The 27,959-nt window shown below is 36.2% G+C and overlaps 1 pseudogene; it reads right to left on the bottom strand.

Moving 5' to 3' along the window:
* Positions 1-1,450: 1,450 nt before the first annotated feature.
* Positions 1,451-26,918, bottom strand: LOC146636771 (uncharacterized; annotated as a pseudogene).
* Positions 26,919-27,959: the final 1,041 nt, after the last annotated feature.

The raw sequence follows: 27,959 nt of genomic DNA, 5'->3' as shown, positions 1-27,959 counted from the left end.
TTGGTTATGGCAAAGGTTTCTTTCTATTAACAGGCAGTTTTTCCTTCCCACTATCACCAAGTGCATTCTTATAGGAGGTTGTGTGATTGTTAGGGTTTCTTTCTAATATTGTAGGGTCTTTATCTTACACTTTAAAGAACCATGAGGTGCAGGTTGGTGCTATATGAACAGAATCTTGCCCAAATATATTTGGCATGGAGACTGGAGTAGGCAGAGACTGAACCATCACCTTCCAACAGATTCCAGTAGATGACCTGCTCTATCTCTGGACCTAGAGCCTCCCCTTATGTTTGGTTCTGTATGTCCAGCTGCTCAATATGTGGCTCTTGGCTCACTGTAAGTCAGTCTAGCCTTCTGAAGAAAAATTGTAGGGAATGATAAGTATGTATCACTTGGTTGATATATACTTACACACTGATGAATGAATGACAGGCATTTTGGGGTTTAGTATCTTGTCCAAGGACACTTTGACATGTGGTCTGCGGGTCTGTGGTCTCTCTTCTGATAAATAGACTACCAGTGTGACCTCCTGAAAGTAAGCTGCCCTGGACAGTCAGGGCAGTGAATTAATGCTGTATGGCAACTCTTCCTGTTGCTACGTCACATTAGCTTACAGTTGTTGATTCTGATCCCAAAAGATTCAAAGTGGAACGCAAATAGATACTAATAAATAAATATCAATATTTTAATTTAGTTTATTGCATACCCAGCTGCTCACTCTTCTACACTCTGGACAGGTCACCAGTTTATTGCAGAGCTAACAAAGACAGACTGCCCTTCAGACAATGACAGGAGTACGGAGCACTCAGAAAAAAATGCGGCAGACACCAGGAAAAAAATGATAAGAGAACTAAACACTATGTAGAAAGAAACAGCAAAAAAAAAAAAAAAAGTCCACCTCTGCTGTGATCTTGACAATATTTATTTACAATGTGTGGCCATCAGAAATATGGCAACACTGACAAAAAAGAAGTGATAAGGAATTTGACTTTAGACATGATCTCAGCTAGATTGATTCTCCTTTTCCAGACCTACAACAAAAGCAATACCACTGTAATTCCTTTTATTTCCAGCAAGGGGTGCAAGGGAGTTACATTAACACAGTATTCTGTTTCTTCAAATAGATACCATAAAAATATAACTCATCGGTTTAGAAAGATAATGATATAGCATAAATGCCCACAGTATTTAATTTAATTGCATTATCACATTTAAAACACTGATAAACAAAACCTTGCACACCTGTTACTAACTTCTGAGCAACAAAGATTACAAAAAGGTCAAGATAACATTTAACTTGTTAATGACCTCTGCTGCTGCTCAGTACACAGAATACAAACAATTATGTATATGGAGATCTTCAAAAATGGTCAATCAAATAAATTCTTGTTCCAGTTTGAGGAAATTAATTGGAAATTTGTAAAGTATAAAGCACTTTTCTCCACTGGTGTCATGGTTTAACCTTCAGGTTCCTCAGGGATAAAACCTGTGGCTGTAATCCATGTTGTCTGAAGAACTAGAGGCGGAGGAAAACAGAAAAAAGGCTTCATGTTATCGCTGGACAAAGTGAATATAAGTATGAAAAAAGAAAATAAAACAGAGGTTAGTCTGACCTCTTCCAGTCTCTCCTGAATGTCCGACTCTGACAGCTGAACAAATGCCCGCAGTTTCGCTTTCAGTCCAATAACATAATCTGTTTACACAAAAAAACAAACAAATGTTACACTAATTAATAATGACATAATGATCATGAAATCTTTATTTATAAAAGAAATTAAAGGAGTATTTATTCTTGGATACTGTATTTAAATGTATGTTGTTATTCACAGCATCCAAGTTTTTGTTAATTAGGATTGTAGAGATATACGTGTAATGCATTATGAAGTAAATTACAGAAATGTTGTAAATGATCAAATGATACAAACACAGGTATACAAACAATATACCTGAACAAAAATGCTTTGGGAGGATACAGTAAATGAAAGAAATGCAAATACTTACTAGGCCCTTTGAATGTAGAAAGTAGAATCAGTTATGCATTTACAGGGAGAGAAAACAAAATGGAATTAACTATAAACACAATATCTACATGTAAATTGATTCTTCAACACTAATAAACAAGGAAAAGGAAAAAATCACATGCACTGATGAGCAGCAAAAGGAAGATGCAACAACAACAACAAGAAAAACTAAACCAAAGAAAAAAGTCAAAAACAAAACAAAACCTGTTATTCTTCCAGCTTGTACTCATCATTAATTTACTCACCAGTGACTGCAGTAATGCTGACTCCACTGCTTCTGACGTTCTCAAACACAGAGTAGAGAGTGAATGTGTATTGAGTTCCAGCAGTGAGAGATGAGACTGTGTGATTTACTGGTCCATTTCCAGCTGGTGCACTGATGTCTGTCTCTGTACCATTAAACTGGAGAACAAAGCTGACATCGTTGTTGACTTTATTCCACTGCAGGGTGATGCTGGTTTCATTTTGTCCTGATGATCGGAAGCTGTCTGCATTTGGAGGAGCTGAGAGAGAGCAGTTAGGTGGGGGGACAGTTGTGAAAGTGGAACATCAAGTTAAAGACACACATATGTGCTTTTAGTTTCATCAGCAGAGCTTAGCATGTCTGAGAGCCAAACGTAGCATTGCTGTAAATGCTTTTCATTGTAAAGTTATTGTTTCCAACTTGCATCTGAAAATTATTTATTTACGCTTCCCTTTCTATATTGCTGAGTTTAAGCCTCTAATGGATTTTGCTGTACAAACAAATGTTTCCTCATAGACATCAACTAATTGTTGGTCTTTTCTCTCTATTATTGTAGTGCTAAATTACAACAACAAGTGCCTTGACACTGCCTCGACTGGTGAATTAATATCTTCAAATGCTCATGGCTGATTTTTAAATACCAAAATTTCACCTTCATAAATCAGTATTATGTAATGTACACTGATTCATTTCGACGACTAGGAACTAACTGTAAACAACCAATTTACTGTTTATAATCACAACTTGATGCATTCTTTCTGTGAAATAGCACAGTATGAAATGTAATATCTGACCAGTGACTGCAGTAATGCTGACTCCAGAGCTTCTGACGTTCTCAAACACAGAGTAGAGAGTGAATGTGTATTGAGTTCCAGCAGTGAGAGATGAGACTGTGTGATTCAATGGTCCATTTCCAGCTGGTGCACTGATGTCTGTCTCTGTACCATAAAACTGGAGAACAAAGCTGACATTGTTGTTGACTTTATTCCACTGCAGAGTGATGCTGGTTTCATTTTGCCCTGATGATTTGAGGTTTTGTGCATTTGAAGGAGCTAAATGGAAAAATGAGAACATAAAGTAAGTTTCAAAAATTTGTAGAAATTGATCTCTCGCTACTTAGCAACACTGAAATTTGTTTTTTTTTTATCTTAATCAATGATATGTGAACCATTGTAATGGAGTTTTAATAAATTGACTAAATTACCAGTGACTGCAGTAATGTTGACTCCAGAGCTTCTGACGTTCTCAAACACAGAGTAGAGAGTGAATGTGTATTGAGTTCCAGCAGTGAGAGATGAGACTGTTTGATTCACTGGTCCATTTCCAGCTGGTGCACTGATGCTTGTGTCTGTACCATTAAACTGGAGAACAAAGCTGACATTGTTGTTGACTTTATTCCACTGCAGAGTGATGCTGGTTTCATTTTGTCCTGATGATATGAGGTTTTGTGCATTTGAAGGAGCTAAATGGAAAAATGAGAAAATAAAGTAAGTTTCAAAAATTCTTCAACATTGATTTCTCACTAGTTAAAAACAGTGAAAAAAACTAAACTGTTGAATTATTATCAGTAGTTTGTGAAAACATTGTATTGCAGTTTAAATTAATTGATTAACTCACCAGTGACTGCAGTAATGCTGACTCCAGAGCTTCTGACGTTCTCAAACACAGAGTAGAGAGTGAATGTGTATTGAGTTCCAGCAGTGAGAGATGAGACTGTGTGATTCAATGGTCCATTTCGAGCTGGTGCACTGATTCCTGTCTCTGTACCATTAAACTGGAGAACAAAGCTGACATTGTTGTTGACTTTATTCCACTGCAGAGTGATGCTGGTTTCGTTTTGTCCTGATGATATGAGGTTTTGTGCATTTGAAGGAGCTAAACAAAAGAATGAGAAAAACAAGGTAAGTTCTAAATGTTTTTACAATTGATTTCTCGCTACTTAATAACACTTAATAATTTCATTGTTGATTTTAATTAAAAATATGTGATACCATTGTATTGCAGTTTAAATAATTTCATCAACTTACCGGTGACGGCAGTAATGCTGACTCCACTGCTTCTGACGTTCTCAAACACAGAGTAGAGAGTGAATGTGTATTGAGTTCCAGCAGTGAGAGATGAGACTGTGTGATTCACTGGTCCATTTCCAGCTGGTGCACTGATGTTTGTCTCTGTACCATTAAACTGGAGAACAAAGTTGACATTGTTGTTGACTTTATTCCACTGCAGAGTGATGCTGGTTTCATTTTGTCCTGATGATATGAGGTTTTGTGCATTTGAAGGAGCTAAATGGAAAAATGAGAAAATAAAGTAAGTTTCAAAAAATCTTCAAAATTGATTTCTCACTAGTTAAAAACAGTAAAAAATTATACTCTTGAATTATTATCAGTAGTTTGTGAAAAAATTGTATTGCAGTTTAAATCAATTGATTAACTCACAAGTGACTGCAGTAATGCTGACTCCACTGCTTCTGACGTTCTCAAACACAGAGTAGAGAGTGAATGTGTATTGAGTTCCAGCAGTGAGAGATGAGACTGTTTGATTCAATGGTCCATTTCCAGCTGGTGCACTGATGCTTGTCTCTGTACCATTAAACTGGAGAACAAAGCTGACATTGTTGTTGACTTTATTCCACTGCAGAGTGATGCTGGTTTCATTTTGTCCTGATGATATGAGGTTTTGTGCATTTGAAGGAGCTAAACAAAAGAATGAGAAAAATAAAGTAAGTTCAAAATGTGTTTACAATTGATTTCTCGCTACTTAATAACACTTAATAATTTCATTGTTGATTTTAATTAAAAATGTGTGATAACTTTGTATTGCAGTTTAAATAATTTCATTAACTTACCAGTGACTGCAGTAATGCTGACTCCAGAGCTTCTGACGTTCTCAAACACAGAGTAGAGAGTGAATGTGTATTGAGTTCCAGCAGTGAGAGACGAGACTGTTTGATTCACTGGTCCATTTCCAGCTGGTGCACTGATGCTTGTGTCTGTACCATTAAACTGGAGAACAAAGCTGACATTGTTGTTGACTTTATTCCACTGCAGAGTGATGCTGGTTTCATTTTGTCCTGATGATATGAGGTTTTGTGCATTTGAAGGAGCTAAATGGAAAAATGAGAAAATAAAGTAAGTTTCAAAAATTCTTCAACATTGATTTCTCACTAGTTAAAAACAGTGAAAAAAACTAAACTGTTGAATTATTATCAGTAGTTTGTGAAAACATTGTATTGCAGTTTAAATCAATTGATTAACTCACCAGTGACTGCAGTAATGCTGACTCCACTGCTTCTGACGTTCTCAAACACAGAGTAGAGAGTGAATGTGTATTGAGTTCCAGCAGTGAGAGATGAGACTGTGTGATTCAATGGTCCATTTCGAGCTGGTGCACTGATTCCTGTCTCTGTACCATTAAACTGGAGAACAAAGCTGACATTGTTGTTGACTTTATCCCACTGCAGAGTGATGCTGGTTTCGTATTGTCCTGATGATATGAGGTTTTGTGCATTTGAAGGAGCTAAACAAAAGAATGAGAAAAACAAGGTAAGTTCTAAATGTGTTAACAATTGATTTCTCGCTACTTAATAACACTTAATAATTTCATTGTTGATTTTAATTAAAAATATGTGATACCATTGTATTGCAGTTTAAATAATTTCATCAACTTACCGGTGACGGCAGTAATGCTGACTCCACTGCTTCTGACGTTCTCAAACACAGAGTAGAGAGTGAATGTGTATTGAGTTCCAGCAGTGAGAGATGAGACTGTGTGATTCACTGGTCCATTTCCAGCTGGTGCACTGATGTTTGTCTCTGTACCATTAAACTGGAGAACAAAGTTGACATTGTTGTTGACTTTATTCCACTGCAGAGTGATGCTGGTTTCATTTTGTCCTGATGATATGAGGTTTTGTGCATTTGAAGGAGCTAAATGGAAAAATGAGAAAATAAAGTAAGTTTCAAAAAATCTTCAAAATTGATTTCTCACTAGTTAAAAACAATAGAAAATTATACTCTTGAATTATTATCAGTAGTTTGTGAAAAAATTGTATTGCAGTTTAAATCAATTGATTAACTCACAAGTGACTGCAGTAATGCTGACTCCACTGCTTCTGACGTTCTCAAACACAGAGTAGAGCGTGAATGTGTATTGAGTTCCAGCAGTGAGAGATGAGACTGTGTGATTCAATGGTCCATTTCCAGCTGGTGCACTGATGCTTGTCTCTGTACCATTAAACTGGAGAACAAAGCTGACATTGTTGTTGACTTTATTCCACTGCAGAGTGATGCTGGTTTCATTTTGTCCTGATGATATGAGGTTTTGTGCATTTGAAGGAGCTAAATGGAAAAATGAGAAAATAAAGTAAGTTTCAAAAATTCTTCAAAATATATTTCTCACTAGTTAAAAACAATAGAAAATTATACTCTTGAATTATTATCAGTAGTTTGTGAAAAAATTGTATTGCAGTTTAAATCAATTGATTAACTCACAAGTGACTGCAGTAATGCTGACTCCACTGCTTCTGATGTTCTCAAACACAGAGTAGAGCGTGAATGTGTATTGAGTTCCAGCAGTGAGAGATGAGACTGTGTGATTCAATGGTCCATTTCCAGCTGGTGCACTGATGCTTGTCTCTGTACCATTAAACTGGAGAACAAAGCTGACATTGTTGTTGACTTTATTCCACTGCAGAGTGATGCTGGTTTCATTTTGTCCTGATGATATGAGGTTTTGTGCATTTGAAGGAGCTAAATGGAAAAATGAGAAAATAAAGTAAGTTTCAAAAAATCTTCAAAATTGATTTCTCACTAGTTAAAAACAATAGCAAATTATACTCTTGAATTATTATCAGTAGTTTGTGAAAAAATTGTATTGCAGTTTAAATCAATTGATTAACTCACAAGTGACTGCAGTAATGCTGACTCCACTGCTTCTGACGTTCTCAAACACAGAGTAGAGCGTGAATGTGTATTGAGTTCCAGCAGTGAGAGATGAGACTGTTTGATTCAATGGTCCATTTCCAGCTGGTGCACTGATGCTTGTCTCTGTACCATTAAACTGGAGAACAAAGCTGACATTGTTGTTGACTTTATTCCACTGCAGAGTGATGCTGGTTTCATTTTGTCCTGATGATATGAGGTTTTGTGCATTTGAAGGAGCTAAATGGAAAAATGAGAAAATAAAGTAAGTTTCAAAAATTCTTCAACATTGATTTCTCACTAGTTAAAAACAGTGAAAAAAACTAAACTGTTGAATTATTATCAGTAGTTTGTGAAAACATTGTATTGCAGTTTAAATCAATTGATTAACTCACCAGTGACTGCAGTAATGCTGACTCCACTGCTTCTGACGTTCTCAAACACAGAGTAGAGAGTGAATGTGTATTGAGTTGCAGCAGTGAGAGATGAGACTGTGTGATTCAATGGTCCATTTCGAGCTGGTGCACTGATTCCTGTCTCTGTACCATTAAACTGGAGAACAAAGCTGACATTGTTGTTGACTTTATCCCACTGCAGAGTGATGCTGGTTTCGTTTTGTCCTGATGATATGAGGTTTTGTGCATTTGAAGGAGCTAAACAAAAGAATGAGAAAAACAAGGTAAGTTCTAAATGTGTTAACAATTGATTTCTCGCTACTTAATAACACTTAATAATTTCATTGTTGATTTTAATTAAAAATATGTGATACCATTGTATTGCAGTTTAAATAATTTCATCAACTTACCGGTGACGGCAGTAATGCTGACTCCACTGCTTCTGACGTTCTCAAACACAGAGTAGAGAGTGAATGTGTATTGAGTTCCAGCAGTGAGAGATGAGACTGTGTGATTCACTGGTCCATTTCCAGCTGGTGCACTGATTCCTGTCTCTGTACCATTAAACTGGAGAACAAAGTTGACATTGTTGTTGACTTTATTCCACTGCAGAGTGATGCTGGTTTCATTTTGTCCTGATGATATGAGGTTTTGTGCATTTGAAGGAGCTAAATGGAAAAATGAGAAAATAAAGTAAGTTTCAAAAAATCTTCAAAATTGATTTCTCACTAGTTAAAAACAATAGAAAATTATACTCTTGAATTATTATCAGTAGTTTGTGAAAAAATTGTATTGCAGTTTAAATCAATTGATTAACTCACAAGTGACTGCAGTAATGCTGACTCCACTGCTTCTGACGTTCTCAAACACAGAGTAGAGCGTGAATGTGTATTGAGTTCCAGCAGTGAGAGATGAGACTGTGTGATTCAATGGTCCATTTCCAGCTGGTGCACTGATGCTTGTCTCTGTACCATTAAACTGGAGAACAAAGCTGACATTGTTGTTGACTTTATTCCACTGCAGAGTGATGCTGGTTTCATTTTGTCCTGATGATATGAGGTTTTGTGCATTTGAAGGAGCTAAATGGAAAAATGAGAAAATAAAGTAAGTTTCAAAAATTCTTCAAAATTGATTTCTCACTAGTTAAAAACAATAGAAAATTATACTCTTGAATTATTATCAGTAGTTTGTGAAAACATTGTATTGCAGTTTAAATCAATTGATTAACTTACCAGTGACTGCAGTAATGCTGACTCCACTGCTTCTGACGTTCTCAAACACAGAGTAGAGAGTGAATGTGTATTGAGTTCCAGCAGTGAGAGATGAGACTGTGTGATTTTCTGGTCCATTTCCAGCTGGTGCACTGATGCTTGTCTGTGTACCATTAAACTGGAGAACAAAGCTGACATTGTTGTTGACTTTATTCCACTGCAGAGTGATGCTGGTTTCATTTTGTCCTGATGATATGAGGTTTTGTGCATTTGAAGGAGCTAAATGGAAAAATGAGAAAATAAAGTAAGTTTCAAAAATTTGTAGAAATTGATCTCTCGCTACTTAGCAACACTGAAATTTGTTTTTTTTAATCTTAATCAATGATATGTGAACCATTGTAATGGAGTTTTAATAAATTGACTAAATTACCAGTGACTGCAGTAATGTTGACTCCAGAGCTTCTGACGTTCTCAAACACAGAGTAGAGAGTGAATGTGTATTGAGTTCCAGCAGTGAGAGATGAGACTGTTTGATTCACTGGTCCATTTCCAGCTGGTGCACTGATGCTTGTGTCTGTACCATTAAACTGGAGAACAAAGCTGACATTGTTGTTGACTTTATTCCACTGCAGAGTGATGCTGGTTTCATTTTGTCCTGATGATATGAGGTTTTGTGCATTTGAAGGAGCTAAATGGAAAAATGAGAAAATAAAGTAAGTTTCAAAAATTCTTCAACATTGATTTCTCACTAGTTAAAAACAGTGAAAAAAACTAAACTGTTGAATTATTATCAGTAGTTTGTGAAAACATTGTATTGCAGTTTAAATTAATTGATTAACTCACCAGTGACTGCAGTAATGCTGACTCCACTGCTTCTGACGTTCTCAAACACAGAGTAGAGAGTGAATGTGTATTGAGTTCCAGCAGTGAGAGATGAGACTGTGTGATTCAATGGTCCATTTCCAGCTGGTGCACTGATGCTTGTCTCTGTACCATTAAACTGGAGAACAAAGCTGACATTGTTGTTGACTTTATTCCACTGCAGAGTGATGCTGGTTTCATTTTGTCCTGATGATATGAGGTTTTGTGCATTTGAAGGAGCTAAACAAAAGAATGAGAAAAATAAAGTAAGTTCAAAATGTGTTTACAATTGATTTCTCGCTACTTAATAACACTTAATAATTTCATTGTTGATTTTAATTAAAAATGTGTGATAACTTTGTATTGCAGTTTAAATAATTTCATTAACTTACCAGTGACTGCAGTAATGCTGACTCCAGAGCTTCTGACGTTCTCAAACACAGAGTAGAGAGTGAATGTGTATTGAGTTCCAGCAGTGAGAGATGAGACTGTGTGATTCAATGGTCCATTTCGAGCTGGTGCACTGATTCCTGTCTCTGTACCATTAAACTGGAGAACAAAGCTGACATTGTTGTTGACTTTATTCCACTGCAGAGTGATGCTGGTTTCGTTTTGTCCTGATGATATGAGGTTTTGTGCATTTGAAGGAGCTAAACAAAAGAATGAGAAAAACAAGGTAAGTTCTAAATGTGTTTACAATTGATTTCTCGCTACTTAATAACACTTAATAATTTCATTGTTGATTTTAATTAAAAATATGTGATACTATTGTATTGCAGTTTAAATAATTTCATCAACTTACCGGTGACGGCAGTAATGCTGACTCCACTGCTTCTGACGTTCTCAAACACAGAGTAGAGAGTGAATGTGTATTGAGTTCCAGCAGTGAGAGATGAGACTGTGTGATTCACTGGTCCATTTCCAGCTGGTGCACTGATGTTTGTCTCTGTACCATTAAACTGGAGAACAAAGTTGACATTGTTGTTGACTTTATTCCACTGCAGAGTGATGCTGGTTTCATTTTGTCCTGATGATATGAGGTTTTGTGCATTTGAAGGAGCTAAATGGAAAAATGAGAAAATAAAGTAAGTTTCAAAAATTTGTAGAAATTGATCTCTCGCTACTTAGCAACACTGAAATTTGTTTTTTTTAATCTTAATCAATGATATGTGAACCATTGTAATGGAGTTTTAATAAATTGACTAAATTACCAGTGACTGCAGTAATGTTGACTCCAGAGCTTCTGACGTTCTCAAACACAGAGTAGAGAGTGAATGTGTATTGAGTTCCAGCAGTGAGAGATGAGACTGTTTGATTCACTGGTCCATTTCCAGCTGGTGCACTGATGCTTGTGTCTGTACCATTAAACTGGAGAACAAAGCTGACATTGTTGTTGACTTTATTCCACTGCAGAGTGATGCTGGTTTCATTTTGTCCTGATGATATGAGGTTTTGTGCATTTGAAGGAGCTAAATGGAAAAATGAGAAAATAAAGTAAGTTTCAAAAATTCTTCAACATTGATTTCTCACTAGTTAAAAACAGTGAAAAAAACTAAACTGTTGAATTATTATCAGTAGTTTGTGAAAACATTGTATTGCAGTTTAAATTAATTGATTAACTCACCAGTGACTGCAGTAATGCTGACTCCAGAGCTTCTGACGTTCTCAAACACAGAGTAGAGAGTGAATGTGTATTGAGTTCCAGCAGTGAGAGATGAGACTGTGTGATTCAATGGTCCATTTCCAGCTGGTGCACTGATGCTTGTCTCTGTACCATTAAACTGGAGAACAAAGCTGACATTGTTGTTGACTTTATTCCACTGCAGAGTGATGCTGGTTTCATTTTGTCCTGATGATATGAGGTTTTGTGCATTTGAAGGAGCTAAACAAAAGAATGAGAAAAATAAAGTAAGTTCAAAATGTGTTTACAATTGATTTCTCGCTACTTAATAACACTTAATAATTTCATTGTTGATTTTAATTAAAAATGTGTGATAACTTTGTATTGCAGTTTAAATAATTTCATTAACTTACCAGTGACTGCAGTAATGCTGACTCCAGAGCTTCTGACGTTCTCAAACACAGAGTAGAGAGTGAATGTGTATTGAGTTCCAGCAGTGAGAGATGAGACTGTGTGATTCAATGGTCCATTTCGAGCTGGTGCACTGATTCCTGTCTCTGTACCATTAAACTGGAGAACAAAGCTGACATTGTTGTTGACTTTATTCCACTGCAGAGTGATGCTGGTTTCATTTTGTCCTGATGATATGAGGTTTTGTGCATTTGAAGGAGCTAAATGGAAAAATGAGAAAATAAAGTAAGTTTCAAAAATTCTTCAACATTGATTTCTCACTAGTTAAAAACAGTGAAAAAAACTAAACTGTTGAATTATTATCAGTAGTTTGTGAAAACATTGTATTGCAGTTTAAATTAATTGATTAACTCACCAGTGACTGCAGTAATGCTGACTCCACTGCTTCTGGCGTTCTCAAACACAGAGTAGAGAGTGAATGTGTATTGAGTTCCAGCAGTGAGAGATGAGACTGTGTGATTCAATGGTCCATTTCGAGCTGGTGCACTGATTCCTGTCTCTGTACCATTAAACTGGAGAACAAAGCTGACATTGTTGTTGACTTTATTCCACTGCAGAGTGATGCTGGTTTCGTTTTGTCCTGATGATATGAGGTTTTGTGCATTTGAAGGAGCTAAACAAAAGAATGAGAAAAACAAGGTAAGTTCTAAATGTTTTTACAATTGATTTCTCGCTACTTAATAACACTTAATAATTTCATTGTTGATTTTAATTAAAAATATGTGATACCATTGTATTGCAGTTTAAATAATTTCATCAACTTACCGGTGACGGCAGTAATGCTGACTCCACTGCTTCTGACGTTCTCAAACACAGAGTAGAGAGTGAATGTGTATTGAGTTCCAGCAGTGAGAGATGAGACTGTGTGATTCACTGGTCCATTTCCAGCTGGTGCACTGATGTTTGTCTCTGTACCATTAAACTGGAGAACAAAGTTGACATTGTTGTTGACTTTATTCCACTGCAGAGTGATGCTGGTTTCATTTTGTCCTGATGATATGAGGTTTTGTGCATTTGAAGGAGCTAAATGGAAAAATGAGAAAATAAAGTAAGTTTCAAAAAATCTTCAAAATTGATTTCTCACTAGTTAAAAACAATAGCAAATTATACTCTTGAATTATTATCAGTAGTTTGTGAAAAAATTGTATTGCAGTTTAAATCAATTGATTAACTCACAAGTGACTGCAGTAATGCTGACTCCACTGCTTCTGACGTTCTCAAACACAGAGTAGAGCGTGAATGTGTATTGAGTTCCAGCAGTGAGAGATGAGACTGTTTGATTCAATGGTCCATTTCCAGCTGGTGCACTGATGCTTGTCTCTGTACCATTAAACTGGAGAACAAAGCTGACATTGTTGTTGACTTTATTCCACTGCAGAGTGATGCTGGTTTCATTTTGTCCTGATGATATGAGGTTTTGTGCATTTGAAGGAGCTAAACAAAAGAATGAGAAAAATAAAGTAAGTTCAAAATGTGTTTACAATTGATTTCTCGCTACTCAATAACACTTAATAATTTCATTGTTGATTTTAATTAAAAATGTGTGATAACTTTGTATTGCAGTTTAAATAATTTCATTAACTTACCAGTGACTGCAGTAATGCTGACTCCACTGCTTCTGACGTTCTCAAACACAGAGTAGAGAGTGAATGTGTATTGAGTTCCAGCAGTGAGAGATGAGACTGTGTGATTCACTGGTCCATTTCCAGCTGGTGCACTGATGCTTGTGTCTGTACCATTAAACTGGAGAACAAAGCTGACATTGTTGTTGACTTTATTCCACTGCAGAGTGATGCTGGTTTCATTTTGTCCTGATGATATGAGGTTTTGTGCATTTGAAGGAGCTAAATGGAAAAATGAGAAAATAAAGTAAGTTTCAAAAATTCTTCAACATTGATTTCTCACTAGTTAAAAACAGTGAAAAAAACTAAACTGTTGAATTATTATCAGTAGTTTGTGAAAACATTGTATTGCAGTTTAAATTAATTGATTAACTCACCAGTGACTGCAGTGATGCTGACTCCACTGCTTCTGACGTTCTCAAACACAGAGTAGAGAGTGAATGTGTATTGAGTTCCAGCAGTGAGAGATGAGACTGTTTGATTCAATGGTCCATTTCCAGCTGGTGCACTGATGCTTGTGTCTGTACCATTAAACTGGAGAACAAAGCTGACATTGTTGTTGACTTTATTCCACTGCAGAGTGATGCTGGTTTCGTTTTGTCCTGATGATATGAGGTTTTGTGCATTTGAAGGGGCTAAATGAAAAAATGAGAAAAACAAGGTAAATTCAAAAATTTGTAGAAATTGATCTCTCGCTACTTAACAACACTGAAATTTGTTTTTTTTTAATCTTAATCAATGATATGTGAACCATTGTAATGGAGTTTTAATAAATTGACTAAATTACCAGTGACTGCAGTAATGTTGACTCCAGAGCTTCTGACGTTCTCAAACACAGAGTAGAGAGTGAATGTGTATTGAGTTCCAGCAGTGAGAGATGAGACTGTTTGATTCACTGGTCCATTTCCAGCTGGTGCACTGATGCTTGTGTCTGTACCATTAAACTGGAGAACAAAGCTGACATTGTTGTTGACTTTATTCCACTGCAGAGTGATGCTGGTTTCATTTTGTCCTGATGATATGAGGTTTTGTGCATTTGAAGGAGCTAAATGGAAAAATGAGAAAATAAAGTAAGTTTCAAAAATTCTTCAACATTGATTTCTCACTAGTTAAAAACAGTGAAAAAAACTAAACTGTTGAATTATTATCAGTAGTTTGTGAAAACATTGTATTGCAGTTTAAATTAATTGATTAACTCACCAGTGACTGCAGTAATGCTGACTCCAGAGCTTCTGACGTTCTCAAACACAGAGTAGAGAGTGAATGTGTATTGAGTTCCAGCAGTGAGAGATGAGACTGTGTGATTCAATGGTCCATTTCCAGCTGGTGCACTGATGCTTGTCTCTGTACCATTAAACTGGAGAACAAAGCTGACATTGTTGTTGACTTTATTCCACTGCAGAGTGATGCTGGTTTCATTTTGTCCTGATGATATGAGGTTTTGTGCATTTGAAGGAGCTAAACGAAAAAATGAGAAAAATAAAGCAATCATGTCAAATAAGGTAGAATGTGCTGTTTTTGAAGTCTTACTATTTTTATCAAGAGTCAATCAGGTGAATACCTGGAGACATTGTGGTTGAAGGAACTTCAGGGTCTGTTCCATTCGCCTCTATTTAAAGTCAAAAATAAATACAATTACTGCATTCATGGTGGAGCCATTCTTTTGAACATGTGAATTTAAGGAAACCTCAATAAATATGAATTTGATATATTTTAGTAATACTTAAAGTATAACAATACCTGCACAGTATGCAAGATAGCACGTGACTGGCTTTTCAAGTTTGTAGACATAGTAGTTTCCATAGCAGAGTTTGACTTTGATCGTGTGTGAGTTAAAATAGCAGCAACTGCCACGCCAAGTATTGCACACAGTGCGATTCACAATTTCACCAGCCTGTGTGGGATGAGGTTGTGTTATCCACAAAGGTGCATGGGTCCCACACCTGTTTGAGTCTATGCACCTCTCTGGAATACGAGCACTGGATTGCCCGAGAAACAGGCGATACCAGCCTTGCCAGTCAATATTACGATCACAGTGTAGGTCCTGAATGTTTGTATTATTTGTTGACCGCCAATCATTATTCAGAGCAGTATAGTTCTGACAGGGGTCAAAGCACTGGGAATTTATGCAGTCAACACCTGCAGGACAAACAAGCACTTTGTATTACAAGCCAAATCATCTTTATTGATACAGCACTGTATTCTATGCTTGAGTTACTTTGCTAACTATCACATAAACAATCACACCCTGGTGGATGCATTGGACACATGCTGAAGTGTTCTTGCCCAAGAACCCTTTAGCTTGCGTCCCTTTAGCAGGACTTGAACAATGAACCTTCGGATTGGTTTGGGTGGACGACCAATTTTCATACATGTGGATGAAACGTATCACTTGGGTTGCTTCATTTAAATACTGCAGTTGGGACTAAAGAGGAATTTTGCCACATGCATGAACAAAAACTATGAAGTATTTTAATTAGTAAAGATCAATTTGAAGAACTAAACTTGATTTATTGAGATAGAGAAATCAATGTATTTGCCTATTATGCTCTGATGACCAATCATGGTAGAACAGAATCCCGGTGATGACAGGATTTAGGACAAGATCCCCCTCCAGGCACTGGTGGTGGTGAAGATGAAGACTGAGATTTGAATAGAGCTCTGGCTGAGGTGTCTGAGGTGAAGATGGGGAGGAGGTGGGTTGCATGAAAGAGAGTCTAAAGGGGTGCATGGTGGTGAGCACAGATTTAAACCACACAAAGCAGACGCTGATTGGATCAGAGAAGGTGGGCTAGAAGATGATTGGACTTGATGTCAGTATTGAGACTGACAGCACGGGAAAGTGGTTATCATGTAATGAACAGAAAACCAACCACACACCCAGGAAAGCAGGAAGATGAGTGATTACAAATTGTCTTGATAAATTTCCACATGAGCTTCATAAGTTTTCATCATGACTGAGGTGAGTGTAATTTTCAAGATTTTTTAAGCTTTCCAAGCCCCTCAGCAATTTCCTGATCATGGAAAATGTCCTCACTATCCTGACTCACTGTGAAATGAAGCCTCACAGTTTTCACACGACAGAATCATTATGGTCTAAAGTTTATTCAGACCACTTTTCACGTGGATTTGCTCAGCCTGTGAGGAAGAGTATGTCAAAGTACAAAACATGACATTTCCTGTTCCCACTATTTGGTGCTCTAAGTATCCCTTACTATTGGCTTAAAGATGTGGTCATGTTGGGACTGTTTTCAGACAGTTTGTAGCCTATAATACCCATACTTTACAGGAATTTCCTTCTTTATGGGGGCACTCAAAACTTCACCATGTTGACAGAGTCATGCCTTTTCATAAAAACTCACAATACAGTTACACCATCTTCTTAAGGCTTTCCTGATCAAATTTTAGATGGCTCTGGTCAACCTGATTGGATCTGTGTAGGGAAGCGTTAAATGTTTAATTTTGTGTTCCCACTAGATGGCACTATGATCAGTGTTACGTTCAGCACCAGCACCCTCTCAGTAATGCAATGTTTAATTCAGATAACAAACTACATTTAAAGAAAAAAAGGCATATTCAGTTCAGGTTCCTGGCATCTTAAATTGAAACACTGCTTAAATTTAAGTTTAAAAAGAAAAACCCAAAACAAAATTATTTGCCATTATAGATAAAATTATTAGTTATTGCTGCTAAAGGTGCTTCTAAAAGCCTTTTTTGTATTTTATCTTAGTTTTTTGTGAAATAAATAATTAAATTGTGTGAATATAATAACTCACCAGTGACTGCAGTAATGCTGACTCCACTGCTTCTGACGTTCTCAAACACAGAGTAAAGGGTGAATGTGTATTGAGTTCCAGCAGTGAGAGATGAGACTGTGTGATTCACTGGCCCATTTCCAGCTGGTGCATTGATGTTTGTCTCTGTACCATTAAACTGGAGAACAAAGCTGACATTGCTGTTGACTTTATTCCACTGCAGAGTGATGCTGCTCTCAGTTTGTGCAATTGACATGAAGCTGTCTGTGTTTAGAGGAGCTGAGAAAGAAAATTATTCATAGCAAGTTCAGTCAGTGAAAAATAAGTATATTTAAGACCAAAATTGTTGCTGACCCCATGACTAAGAAAAATGTCCTATTATCAGTCTTTTAAATTAAATCAACTATTTAAAGATAAAGTTGTTACATTACTTTATCGTTTTCAAAAATTTCCAAGCTGCAGCTTAACTCAGCAGATGGTACATTTTAAGATTTGGCTTCTTAAAGGTTTTAAAAGATTCAAAAATCCACACTCTTATCATCATGTCCTTTGAAAAAATGAGAACTGAAAACAAACTATTTATTTAAATATCCCCACCTCAGAAGACAACTAAGATAACACAATTCACTACTTCAATTCAATAATTTAAGCTCCCACAAACACCTATAGAATTTTTTTATCATCTTTATATAGCCTTATAAAATAAATACATGTAACAATGAGTTGGGAAAATAAAATTACAGATGAGGATTAGAAAGCAGTCTGAGCTGCACGTCTTACTCTGAAGAAACACTTCATATTAACACTCTATAACTGGTTGATCTGAACATATATAACTCCTGGCAAGTTATAAAGCTATACCACACACAATTTCATTGGGTATGGCAATGTACAAAGACAGAACACCTCTAGAAAAACATAGTATATTGTTGGATTTGTTCTTGTCAGGAAAAAATAAAAAAATTCAGAAGTTGTTTGGATATGGACATAAACATAATAATGTAAAATAACTTTTTTCATCTTAATTTCTATTTTCTTTCTGTTGTTTTTATTGTTTTATTGATAAGACGTTTGGTAGATGCATTTCATCTGCACTGTCTATTAAACCAGAGCCACTAGTATTATAACACAAACCCTTTTGCCATTAAGTGTGATCATCACTGCTGGTAAAAAAGAGTACACTTCTTGACATTGATCGATGTAATCTCAGGTAAATATTTGCACATACTGTCTACTGTTTCATATATATATATATATATATATATATATATATATATATATATATATATATATATATATATATATATATATATATATATATATATAAACACACACATATATAAGCAGATATTATAATGGGGGGATACAGTGAGCAAGAAATGTAGTATCATACCAGTGACTGCAGTAATGCTGACTCCACTGCTTCTGATGTTCTCAAACACAGAGTAGAGAGTGAATGTGTATTGAGTTCCAGCAGTGAGAGATGAGACTGTTTGAATTACTGGTCCATTTCCAGCTGGTGCACTGATGTTTGTCTCTGTACCATTAAACTGGAGAATAAAGCCGACATTGTTGCTGATCTTATTCCACTGCAGAGCGATGCTGCTCTCAGTTTGTCCTGTTAGTCTGAACATCACTGTAAATGACAGAAACAACAAAAACTGTTTTGCCAGTGTTTGTGAAATCCTTAGCTATTTGTTTGGTGCCATTTTAACAAAGCCCAATAATCACTTTACAGATACTGTTTTTAAATTTACATCAGTAGATTTGCACTGTATTTAGCTGGCATGCAAACTGTGAAGAACTGTATATTCTAATATAGTATATAATATTAAAATGATTGTGTCTGCCTTTGTTTCATGCACAAAATATAAATATAAACATCTTTTTCACTGGCACTTTTATCTTACAGGACTACTTGTTCCCAAACCAAAAGTACTGGTTTGACTATGAGAATTCAGTAGCAAAGAGGTGCATGATAAACTATGAGGTGCCGTAAGGGACATTATTACTGAAACGCTCTCACACACACTACTGAAACGCTCTCAAACACACTACTGAAACGCTCTCACACACTACTGAAATGCTCTCACACACACTACTGAAACGCTCTCACACACTACTGAAACGCTCTCACACACTACTGAAACGCTCTCACACACACTACTGAAACGCTCTCACATACTACTGAAACGCTCTCACACACACTACTGAAACGCTCTCACACACTACTGAAACGCTCTCACACACACTACTGAAACGCTCTCACACACACTACTGAAACGCTCTCACACACACTACTGAAACGCTCTCACACACACTACTGAAACGCTCTCACACACACTACTGAAACGCTCTCACACACTACTGAAACGCTCTCTCACACACTACTGAAACGCTCTCTCACACACTACTGAAACGCTCTCACATACTACTGAAACGCTCTCTCACACACTACTGAAACGCTCTCACACACACTACTGAAACGCTCTCACACACACTACTGAAACGCTCTCACACACTACTGAAACGCTCTCTCACACACTACTGAAACGCTCTCACACACTACTGAAACGCTCTCACACACACTACTGAAACGCTCTCACACACTACTGAAACGCTCTCTCACACACTACTGAAACGCTCTCACACACTACTGAAACGCTCTCTCACACACTACTGAAACGCTCTCTCACACACTACTGAAACGCTCTCACACACTACTGAAACGCTCTCACACACACTACTGAAACGCTCTCACACACACTACTGAAATTTTAGCTCTCACACACACTACTGAAAAACCAACGCATTTCAGTGTAACAGGAAGGCGTTTCAGTTAAACAGGAAGGTGTTTCAGTTGAACAGGAATTTGTTTCCTGACAAGGAAACTGAAGGAAAAAGTGGTAGATTTCAAACAAACCACCACGCAGATGTCTACTCAGCAACCTGCTAGTAGCCTAAGTGAAGCAGCTGCATTACTTAACAATATATTAGCCTCAGCACAAGTCAAAATTTAGAATAGCAGAAGACGGGCATTATCCTGGTTAATTTTTTTGGGCATATGTGCTTTTTGTCTTTTTTAACAAAGAAAAAAATATCTTAAAATTATTAATAAAACCAGGGAGAGAAGGCTTAGTGTTCCTCCATTTAGCACAATGGACATGATATTTACTCAAGAGTATAAAGATGTTAATAATGTCTGAGACACCCAATGCTAGATGATCCATATAAAAAAAATTGTGATGTAATTCAAATAGTTGCACATCATTAATATTTAGGGAAATCCAATTTTTTAAGTCACACCAAATGCACTGTGTGATAGGGCATAGAAAAAAAAAAGATGTTCTAGGGTTTCATTTTCATCAGTACAAAAAGAACACTGATCCACCTTAAAGCCAAATCTCTTTTTTAGAAATTCTGCCACAGGATTAATTTTGTTTATTACTTTAAAGTGTTTTTTTTTTTTTTTTTTTTTTTTTTTTTTAACTTTAGGTAGAATAGGCTATTTCATAAATTTTTAGTATGCTTTATCCAGTGTATATGAAATAACTAAATTAGAACTATGCAATGTAACCATTCTGTTGTAACTATGAAATATTTTGTCTTTGAAGAAACTACTAATAAATGTATTATTGCATTTTTATCAAACAGCTGACATTGCCCTAGCAATAAATTTGGGAGCACTGATGAGAAATTATTGTATATCATAAAAATTTTAATCAAATGAAGCAGAGGCAGTGGGACCAGTTCACAAAATTTGTTATATTCTCTTTGAGAACAGTTTAGACAATATTTTTCTGAAAGGTCTGTGTAACTTAGAATGACACAGTTATAATCCAACAAATCTGTTATGAATATAATCTTTTTGTTTAAACCAGTCGCTCTTGAAAATTGATTTTTGATTAAGTGTTATTACCCTATTATTCCATAAGGTTGAATTATGGGGAGAAGTTGTGGGTAAATCTCATTTTGCAAAATGCAAAGTCTGTTTTGGAAAGTCTGATCGGGATTTTATTTACCTCAAAATCACATTTCAAAATAAACTCTAATCCTCCTATTTTGTTAAACAAGGATCATGGGATGTGGAACTACGTAGAGTCTGGCTGTGGCAGACAAGATTTTAACCATTTAATTCTAAGGGTACCAACCATAAATTCAAATTCTGGAGTTTTGATACCACCTTTATTGTATTCCTTCACAAGCTGAGATCTTTCAATGTAATGGGTTTTATTCCTCCACAAAAATTTGAAAATAACTGTGTCAGCCTTATTAATGCTTTTAGAGGAGATATATAGAGAGTGACAAGGATAAATCAATTTGGAGATGCCTTCAGCTTTAGATAGGATGCCAAAAATAGCGAGGTCTCTGGTTAACCAGTGGCTAAGTGATTTCTTCGTCTCCATGATACAGTTAGAAATATTAGTGTCTTCTCTGCTAATTAGGTTTTTTAGATATTATCAGCCCTATATATTTAACTTTAGATTCAACTCTAACCAAAGCTATTGAGGAGTCAGAGCTTGTATGAATCGGGAGTGGTTCACAGTTTTTGATACTGAGAGATAAACCAGAAGCTTTAGAGAAAATTTAGTTTTCTCTACCACGTATTTATCTATCAAAAAAATAGATGTATCATCTGCGAATTGACTTATTTTGAAGTCTTTATTAAAAATTTATATTCCTTCTATGTCGTTAGAATTTTTGATTAATAGTGTTAACAACTGAGTTGCCGATATAAAAAGCTTAGGGGAAACAGGACATACTTGCCAAATTCCGTGTTGCACCTTGAATCCATTCCTGGATTCAAGCCGCATTACTTAACAATATTTTAGCTCCCTTGAATCCAGGAATGGATGCTTCACTTAGGCTACAAGCACAGCCGTCCCCAACCCCCAGGTCCTGGACCAGTACCTGTCTGTGAGTTGTTTGGTACCGGGTCGCAAGAGTTGAGGCTTGAGTTTGGAATTTATGGTTTTCAGGGTATTTATCGTTTTTGTATTTTTATATAGTTTATATTGTTAACTTGGTTTCCCTGGGCCTTTTCCTGTGTGTTATGAATAAATCTTCTTTTTTTGGGTAGCGTTACTGGTTTTATTTTATTGTATTTATCCAAGACACCTTAAAGTAGGGTGTGTGAGAGATAAAATTTCAGTAGTGTGTGTGAGAGCGTTTCAGTAGTGTGTGTGTGAGAGCGTTTCAGTAATAATGTCCCTTACAGCACCTCATAGTAAACTGCCTTAACTCAAAAATGAATATCTATTCAGTATGTGAGAGTAGAAATTGGATCTATTACTTGTAGTAAAACAGATGGATGGAAAGTTGTTAGAGCACAATTCATCCGACCATCGTCCTGAGTCACTGAAATCTGCAGCAACACACCGCTCATTTCCAGAGTCTGGTTGCCCACTGGCCCAGTATTGAAATAGATAGTCAGTCCCATCAGACCACACTTTTTGCCGATACAGACCGATCCACACAAAAACTCCATTTGCTAGGACCGCGATCTTTTGACTTTCTGTCTGATTTCGTATACTGCAAGAAGAAGAGTTGGATTTTTAAAGCAGAAGTAAAACAACCGATACTTCAACATGCAATGCATTTTCCAATATATTATTAGAACTTATTTAAATTATTTTAAAATAAAGTGCGTTTAATGGCTCCTTCGAGATTTGGTGTCAACCAGCAACAAACAGGGGAACAGCAGTCTTACATATAACAAACACCTTTTTGTGTAGTATATTTTCATTATTTTCTATTACCTTAAAAAAAAAGAAAAAAAAGACTAAAACAAAAGTAGGCAACCAACTAATCAGCTAATGGCCCTGACATAATAAACAGAAAAGTCTTCTTTAGTGGATACTATACCTGGCTAGATCAACGTAATTATTCCTGCAGAAACTCTGAGCATCAGTCCAATTTACAGCACTGTTAACCTTAACAAAGGATGCTTCACCATTTATTGTACCTGCAAATATACAGAAATAATGAACCAGTAGACTGATAGGTTGGACTTGCCTATTATATATTTTCAATAAAATGTGTGTGGAGTTCAGGAAATGAAAAGGGAGACCTAATAGTAGATTTATGATCTAGACTGAATAGGTCAAAATGTTTGAGGAGAAATATTTGACACATTGTTAATTCTTACTCCATGTAAACTCACCATTATAGCACACAAAGAAGTATTTATCGCCACAATCACGGTCATCCCATCTATCACTGTATGAACTCCCACTTAAAAGTGCCACACAGTACTGTTGCTGTCCATTAAGATTGTTGGGCGAATTAGGGTACCAGTTTCTAAATGCTGCCTCTCCCACGCCATAGAAGCTGCTGTCATTTAGGGACCATCTCCAACTGTTCTGCAGGTCATCATGGAGACCTATCCATGCCTTACCTGTTTAAAAAGATGCAGTTTTCTGTATTCCTTTAAGGTTTCTCAAAAGTTTTATTATTGTGAATGTATATATTTTTACAGTTTGTTATGTATTATTTTTACTTCAAATATTAAACACTCACCTGTGTTTGGTGCAATGCTTGTGACAGCATAAAGATCAGCTGTGTTTTCTATGGTTGCCAGGTCAGTGAAGACATTTCTGCAGTGACTCTGTGCATCTGTCCATGTCTTTGAGGTGCTCACAAAGTAGTACTGACGAGTCTGACAAAAGGCAACACTAACCAGTGCTCCTGAAATAAGGCATTATTAAATTATGTAGCATTATGAATTATGTAGAATTTATATGTTATTTAACAAAATGATATAAAAGGGAATATGAATCAGATATATTATTAGAAATATTGCTTCATGGTTTCACAAAGTGTCTTAATCAATGATATGATTTTTGTGTTTCACCATAAATCTATATCATGAAAATACCTCCTTCAATACCGTGTCATTGACTTTACTTTTACATACCTGTGTTATATAACATTAATGAATGCTGCACCTAACCTAGACTAAACAGCACTGAATTTAAAATCTAAAACTGAGACAATTTGTCCTCTGCAGGCTTAGCTAGAGCTAGCTTCAGTTTCATGCTCATAAAAACCATTGAACAGGTTTACATAACTGTGGGGAAGTATGCGTCAGACAGTATTCGGAACTGATTGAAATCTGTATTGTATTTGAATTAATTTAGTTAGTTTAGTTAGTTAGTTTTTGTCATAGTTTTAAGAAAAATCTAAAATTATGACTACAGCAACAAATCCAGATGTCCTCTAGAGCAGCGGTGCCCAACCTTTTTTACAACATGGACCGATTTATGTCTGACAGTGCTTTCATGGACCGACCTTTAAGGTGTCGTGTCTATAAAACATTAATAAATAAAACCAGTACCGGTACAAAAAAAAAGAACATAACATATGGGAAAGACCCAGGGAAACCAATTTTACGATAGAAACGATAAAAAAAAAAAAAGATTAAAAACCCTGAAAACCATAAATTTCACACCTGAGCCTCAACGCACAACCCAAGCCACAGCCTGGTACCAAACGACTCACGGACCAGTATCAGTCCATGGCCCAGTGGTTGGGGACTGCTGCTCAAGAATACATTTACGACTGATGGATACAGCTTTTTTTTTTCAAGCTGACCACTCTGTTGCAGTTACATGTTATCTAGAAACACATGTATGTAGGTAGGATTAAAGGAAGACTTTTGACCTGTAATGATTTTTTAAATAGAAAAAGAGGCACCAACCTGTGAACACCAGGATGATCAGTCTATAATCCATAAATCCAAACTATGAAAAAAGTCATAATGTTAAACTGTTTAATGTAAAATAAATATATCTTTGCTACTATAAATATAACATATGTGTGGATGTGCAGATGTGGAAACAGATCCTTAGAAAACATTCCAGTTAAATATGTTAGATATATAAATTGTTCTTACCGATTCTTAGAAAAAAAATACTCCAAGTGCCCCTTAGGATTCATTGAGCATGACAATGTCAGAGTTTATTAGTGCTTAACTTCTGCTGTGACTGTTTAAAGATCATCCTTGTGGGTGTAAGCTAAGACTAAAGGAAGTAAAACAGATTATTCTGTGACAAATCATTTGACAAAACTATCAGGAAGTAAAATCTAAACTTAACTTGGATCTGATAGCAGCAACATGTCTCAACAAAGTTTGCGTGTGAGCAACTAAAAGCTGAAAAATTAGGTGATACCAAAAAAAAGCAGGAAGAACATTTTGCAACGAAGCAGGATAATTGGCAACAGGTCAGAAACATGACTGGGTATAAAAAAGAGCATATTAGAAATGTAGCGAAGGAAAGATGGACAGTCACTAATAGTTCACCATGCCATCCACAAATGCAGGTTAAAGCTTTAACATTCTGAAAAAAAAAGACAAAATTGAGGCAAAGTGGAAAACTGCTCTGTGGTCAGACAAATAAAAATTTAAAAACATAGACTCCACATTCTCTGGACTAAAGAGGAGAGAGTCCATTCAGCTGTTTCAGCTTTTTATCTGTGCTCAGTTCAAAAGCCTGCACGTCTGATTATATGGCAGATTCAGGGCAGATTAGCTGCTTGTTGACATTCTCAGTAAACCTTGTTAACTGAGCTACTGTGGCTGTATGTCAAAGACTATAATATAAGACGGCTCTATAAGAAAAAATATTCAGGACAAGTACAACAACCTGGTTGTACAGCAGAAACTACAGAATATAGAAGAGATTAGGAAAAGTCTGATGCCACAGCAGGCTATATTCACAAAAGCAACATAAAAAAGCTGGAGTGAAAGAAAGTTTTTTTTGCTTGGCCCTAAAAAACTTAGGAACATGGTGTTTAACCAGATGCTTACTCTAAATTGCATTACCTTGGCCTCCAGTAACACTGTGAGGAATGCTGGGGTCATTTTTGACCAAGATACGTAGGACTGCTTCTTTGTATTTGCACAATATCTCAAAAATTAGAAACGTGTTGTATCATTCTGGTACTGAAAAATGAATTCATTAGTTATTTATTAGTTCTAGACTGGACTAACCCATTATTATCCAGTTGTTCTCAAAACTCCCTGAAATATCTTTGGGTGACCGCAAAATGCTGCAGTGAGTACTGTCAAGTCATGTCTCTGTGATTTTTCATGGGCATTCTGGCAATATTTTTCTTCAGGATAAATATTTTTTTTAATATACAACGTGCAGAATGGTGACGTGCAGTAACTTCAGTGGAAGGAACTGCAAGGAACTGCTTAAAAAAGGATCACAGCTTATGTGGGAAAAAAGCTTATTCTCTTAGTATTGCATTGACCATTTTTTAAACCGAGGGCAGTTTTATAGTCAATCCTGATTACCTAAACTCAAGATCTTGGCTCAAAAATAATCTGTAATCTATAATTGATTGGTAATAATTAAATGTCAACCTGCCAACATTTCACCTCGTCACCTGCTCCTTTTAATGTTTTGAGTGCTGTTCTTTAAGGTAATAAAGCATTTGCTGGGGTTTTCCCCAGTTGCATAACTCCTCACTCCTCATAACATTTCTTTTACTTTGCCAGCTAGACATATTTACTAATTAAAACAACACAATTTGCTCAGTCACAATATTCATATCGGTTTGACGTACGTATTTTTGTATTTATAGTTTATAAACTGATGCGACGCGATAAACGTGTCTAACGTTGTGTGTTACTAGGAACAAACCCTCATGTTATATATTTTCTCTTTTGGACACCATATTGATCAAAGCAACTGCATAAATAAAAGAAATTATGTATTTTATATGGAAAATTACAAACACATAATATATACTGAAATATCTTAAATAAACCGACTTACCGACTGGCATGTTTGTACTTGTTTTGTTAACACAGCTGCAGCTTAAGTGAACATACCTGGCAACTATCTGGGCAAACAACATTCTTTAGCATAAAAAGTAGCTGTCCTGACAAATTATGGTTATCTTAGTGTATTCATACCTTGACAGTTTTTTTTTTTAATCAGATGTTAACATTATGCTTACTGGTACAGTGCAGGGTTTGAAGATGAGCCAGGAGGCATTCAGGCCAAACAGGGAATTCATTTCCTTATGATGCATGCAAAATTAACCTGGTAAAGGGGCATATGCTTCATCTATTTAGCAGCAAAGAATGCAATGAAGATGTTCAAACTGCCAAGTAGTAAGTACACGTGCACCTGCCATAAAAATAAGGAATAATAATAATAACACTGAGAAAAAGTCATTAACTTTGCATATACAGTAACTCCATAGTACTTCTCTATTCTTACTCCTACTATGGGAGCAGCACTGGTGTAATTAAATGTATTTCCAGCAAGAGGTGCTCTAAGTCAAATGTATATATTAGCCCATTTATTCACAGTATAAGCATCATACAAAACAATTTAGAAACATACTGCAGTACCAATATCACGATAGTTTTCACAGCAATTTCCACACTTTTCAAGTATCTGTAGAGCAGTTAAACATCGAATATGCCACCACACCCACAAGCTTAGTAAGTCAGTAATCCAGGAAGTATTGTGCATGAGAAAAATACCACATGCGACGATGACTGTGGATGACTATTAGGTTGGTCATTAAGTTATCCACAAACACACACACACACACACACACACACACCTCATTCCCCTTTCTTATCAAGGGGCCATTGCGCCTGTGCGCCCGGAGACTGGAAGAGACGGCTGGGAGATGCTGCCTTCAGTGTTTCGGGAAATTTGTACACCTATTTATCCAGAGGGAGCAGAAGTACAGAAATTCTGAACTTAAGTAGAAGTACAGGTACTTGTGTTAAAAAAATACTCAGGTTCCGAAATGAACTCAAAGTAAGAAAGTAAAGGTAGCTCCTTTAAGAAAATTCCTGCCATCTTT

This window comes from Diplotaxodon limnothrissa, linkage group LG3 (assembly GCF_057381915.1).
Source record: "Diplotaxodon limnothrissa isolate DT_005_m linkage group LG3, D_limnothrissa_male_GT1.1, whole genome shotgun sequence".
NCBI classification, from domain to species: domain Eukaryota; kingdom Metazoa; phylum Chordata; class Actinopteri; order Cichliformes; family Cichlidae; genus Diplotaxodon; species Diplotaxodon limnothrissa.
This window is presented reverse-complemented; position numbering and strand designations above follow the sequence as displayed.